Here is a 5310-nt window from a genome sequence, read left to right as displayed (position 1 = left end):
AGATAAGCACAAAAATTTTACTCAAAATCTCACACTGCATGTTGTTAGCTTCTGTAATCTTAAAGTTTCCTATGCAAATATGTTTATATTCTATCCATATTATTTGGTATCTTCTTTCCTCCTTCATCTACCAATGTATCAAACATCTTTCTTGTCAATAAAACACCTATACGATTTGAATAGTTTATTAGTTTTTCCCTGTATGTGCCATAATTTACTCTTCTATTACTGGACATTTGGATATCCACATTTTTATTATAAACAACATTGTGCCAGGCGTGGTGGCGCACACTTGTAATCCCCGTGCTTGGGAGGCTGAGACAGGAGGATCGCACAGGTTCGAAGCGAGCCTCAGCTACTTAGTGAGGCTCTCATCAATGTAGTTAGACCGTTTCCAAATAAAATATAAAATAGGTCTGGGAGTATAGCCTGGAGGTAGAAAGCCTCTGGGTTCCACCCCCAGTACCACCTAAATAAATAAATAAATAAACAAACAAACAACAATATCGTGCTGGGTGTGGTGGCACACGGTTGTATTCCCAGCACTTGGGAGGCTGAGGCATGAGGACAGCACAGGTTCGAAGCCAGTTTCAGCTTAGTGAGGCACTCAGCAACTTACTGAGACCCTGTTTCCAAATAAAGTATAAAACAGGTCTGGGAGTATAGCCCGGAGGTTAAAAAAAAAAAAGCCTCTGGGTCCCTTCCCCAGTACCACAACAAAACAAAACAAAAAACAGTATCATAATCTGGGCATGCTGGTGCACCCTTGTAATCCCAGTACTTTGGAAGGTGAGACAGAAGAATCACAGGCTTACAGTTAGCCTCAGCAACTTAAGTGAGGCCCTCCACAACTTGGTAAGGTCATTTCAAAATAGTAAGTAAAATAGGGCTAGAGGGCTGGGTGGGGGTAGCTCAGAGGTAGAATGCCCCTGGGTTCATTCCCCAGCACCCCTCCTACACACATACTGTTAAGAAACATACTATAGAAATATACATCTTTGTACATTTATCCAGTCAATCCTTCAGAAATTTTTTCTAGTACACTATGTCAAAGGCTAGGAACTGTGTTAAGACCTTTGATACCTACTACTCACCTGTTCTGAAGAATCCTTTTATGGACTTAAACTCTCAGGAGCTATTATCTTAAAATGTTCTCTTCCCGTTACTCACAAAAATGCATATGATTCTTTTTAGTCCATGCAGACAGGTGAATGGTGTCCTATTGTGTTTTGTGTGTAGTGTTGGGGAACCACAGGGCCTCCTACCACTGAGCTATAGCTCTAGCCCTTTACTATCTTTTTAATCAGCACGATAGTTATTATTGGTGGCTACTGTTCTCAATAATGTTACTGGATTTGACATTCTTTTTACTTGTATATCTTTGTTGTATACAATTCATAACTAAAATCAGTTGTTTTGGCAATCCATGCTATTTTTTTTTTAAATCTTTGTCAGTTCTGGGGATGGAATCCAGAGCCCTGTGCTAGGCAAGCACTCTACTACTAAACTATATCCCCAGCCCTCAGTTAATGTGAGACTTGGGTTGTTAGTTTTAAATACATTTGGGGAGATTTCCTTGTTTCCATAACCTCATAAAAGTGTATTTTATAAAAGTTATTTTTGTAGAGTGCTTTTTATAATCAGTGACGTAATGTACAAAATGCTCAAGCAGGGAGGAAAGGCAGATGATATAATGGAAAAGAGTAAAAATAGTGGACAGCAGAGTTGCTATCCAGCGAGCCAGCCTCTGCCATCACCACGTGGGTCACAAGACAAGGTTGTTTAACAAAGAGTAAGCCTCTCTCACCTTTCTCATGCCTCTATCTGAGCTGATGTTACACATGATGAGAGTAGGGCCCATTTGTTTGAGTAATGGCTACTCTAGGGAGAGAACATCTCACAGCCTCTTTACTTATCACTAAGATCCCACCATATTAATTTAAATGAGGAGGGCTGGGATCTAGCTTAGTGGTAGAGGACTTGCTCAGCATGGGTGAGGCTGTGCTGTATTGTGATCACAGTAAGAGAAAAAAGAGTAACTTAAATGATCAAATTTAGGGAATAGCAGAAAAGGAAGAATTACATGGAGATAATACTGGATATTTTGTGTGAAAATCAGGGAGATAAATATAAGATTGGGAAGTTAAATAGAAGTATAGACAAAAGTGGAACCTAGGAGCTGGGTGTGGTGGCACATGCCTGTAATCCTAGTACTTGAGGGGCACAGGAGGATTGAAGGTTTGAGCTGTACTCAAACTCTCAGCAACTTAGTGTGACCCTATTTCCAAATAAAAAATAAAAAGGGCTGGGAGGTGTGCCTCAGAGGTAGAATGCCCACTGGGTTCAAACCCCCAATACCAGTACCAAGGAAATAAATAAAATGACTGTAGATAGAAACACTTCTAATTTGCAAGTCACTGGTTAATTGTCCAGATCTGCCTCAACTTTTCTTGCTCATATAACACACTTGGGTCATTTTGGGAAAGTGGGGGTTCTGCAAATAGCTATACAATGATAGCCCAATTTTACCCAAATGATGGCACTTTTCTTTTGTGAAAGAACTTAGCCACTTTTGCTTATCCTACATATTTAGTGCTTTGCCACTGAGCTACATCCCAGCCCTATCCTATATATTTAGAATAATACTATTTTGGGGACATTTTCATTCCTGAGACATATGTACATTCTTCAATCAAGTTAAACTATATTCACTTAAAAAGTCACGGACACTACCATTTACAGAACACGTATGTGACAGGGGTATGGCACTTCATATTTACTGCATTACTTAATATTCCCAGTACTCTATGAGTTAGGTATTCCTATATCTTCAATACAAGGAATGAAGCTCAAAAAGGCTAAATCACTTACTCAGAATACAGAGCTGGAATTATACTTTGTTTCAAAGCTTTTACTATTTGCAGAAAATGAGTGATTGAAATAAAATTGTCATCCAGTATGAAATCTGCCATCAATATACTGTTATTGTATGTGACCTATTTGTAGAGAAGACATAAATAATTTCTAGACCTGAGAGTTGAAGATGTAGTTTAGCAGTAGAATGCTTTGCCTAGCATGCATGAGGCCCTAGTACCCAATTCCTAATACTGCCAAAAATTAAAAAAAAAAGATATGTTGACTTTGACCCACATTTATTCAATATTTTAAAAAGCAATAAAACACTTTAAATCAAATACTTCTGTTGAACATACTCAGATGAAATATCCTGTTGATTTTATAACCCTAAGTATCAGTGACCTAGTAATAAAAACAGGAGACTAGTTTGTATCTATTTTCATTGTCTACACTCTGAAGAGAAAAATAGACATAAGCTGAATATGGCTTCAGAGACAATATTGGGAGGTTTACACACAGGAACAATTCTTAAAATTGTCTCCCTATATATTATGTTTAAAAGTAAGCACAATTATTTACATAATATGCCTTATATTAATTCCTTATGCTATATTTCCAAAAATTATAAATACTTCATATAAATTTATTAATTTATACCTACATTTTAGCTAAGAAAAAATGAAAATGTTTCACATTACCAAAAGCTAACTTCTAATAGTCAAATTGAAAAAGACATTTCAACTAAAGCAATATTAAAGGTAAAAACAAATCTTTATAAAATAAATTGGTATGCTTTACTTAAGACTGGGAACAGTCCCTTAAGAGCAACCTGTATAAAAATATATATAAATATTTGTTGTAACTATTTCCAATTCTTCAATTAAAAAAAAAAAAAAAAACTGTTGCTGGGTGTGGTGGCACACGCTTGTAATACCAGTACTTGGAAGGCTGAGACAGGAGAATCCGGGTTCACGGCCAGCCTCAGCTACTTAGTGGGCACTCTGCAACTTAGTGAGACCCCGTTTCAAAGTAAAGAATAAAAAATAGGGCTGGGGGTGTAGAATGCCCCTAGGTCCAATCTCCAGCACCACAAAAACAAAAAATACCTGATACCCACGTGAGATCCACTTAAAGCAGATATATACTACTAACATTTTCCTAAAAAGGGTCTTTTGTATCAGTTCTCAAATTAAAATATATTTAATTTCACTTTCATCAATATTTAGGTCACAACTCAAATCAATCTAACAGATCTTAGATTTTACCAGGTTAAACTGCTAAGATAAAAGCTCTTAAAATTCTTCAGTTTAAGAATTTCTTTTCAGTTTAAGGTATTTCTTTCTTCAAATTTATTACAACTATAAAAGTTCAATTACCTGCATTTGGCATATGATAGAAAGGCACAGTGCAAATCCTTTGTTACTTCTCCTGCAACTATCTGATTATGAAAAGATAAAAAGGCTAAAAAAAAAAAAAAAGTCCTTGAATTGGCCCCCTTACACTTACCTTTAGCAAATTACATCTAAAGTAGTCTCTAAGGTGACCTTGTTCCCCTCAACACATCCTATTTTACCTTGGAAAAAAACAGTATATTCCAAAACAGAAGGGAACTTGACAGTAGGACACACTATGCAGAGTATGTTAAATGTGATCTTGCATAGATTTTGTGTTCAGTAAAATGCTACCAGATGTGAGGATAAGATGATACATTACTGTAAAGAGAAATCTCTGAAGACAAATCAGAACATAAAAATCAAGAAGTTAAAACTGATTTAAAATATGTTCCCCTGAATGGCACATTTTTCTCTTTTGACAAGAAAAATTGTAAGATACAACCTTAATTTTGGCTTTTTGAGGAAGACAATAATGGTCTGTGGCAAAATTTCTTATATTACAATGAAAGTGTATGAAGAAAGGATCCTTGCAGTATTAGTATAAAACATATTGATACAAAATTATTCTCCAATGTGGGCTAGGAACTAATTCTAAAAACAAAAAGCCACAGTTAGAATTTTATCTGAAAGGAATCTAAGCATGAGTAAGTTCAAACTAGCATCCCAATCACTGAATTGGTCATTTTAGAAAGTACAGATTTTATTGAATGATATCCAATTTCAACTCTGAAGATATAGGTTCAAGGTCTCTTTGTTATTCCAGAAACTCTGCTTGCACAGCATTCATAACTTTCACAAAAGCCTTGAAAGTTCTTCAAAATGAGCTTTTTCAACCAACTGAACAAACTCAGGCTTATGCACTTGATGCTCATTTCAGCAGCACTTGTCTCTGTGAAGCACATCAAAATCACTCAAACATCAAATTGCTGGTCTGATAGAATGATTTATTTTCCCATTATAGAAAAGTTATGAATGACTTGTTTTGAGGTATGTTTTGAGTTATGAAGGGCATCTATTAAAAAGCTCCACACTTAAAGGTTTCTCCTTAGATGGTAACATT

This window comes from Muscardinus avellanarius, assembly GCF_963383645.1.
Source record: "Muscardinus avellanarius genome assembly, chromosome: 9".
Taxonomy (NCBI): domain Eukaryota; kingdom Metazoa; phylum Chordata; class Mammalia; order Rodentia; family Gliridae; genus Muscardinus; species Muscardinus avellanarius.
The sequence above is the reverse complement of the archived record's forward strand: the minus strand, read 5'-3'. Positions refer to the sequence as shown.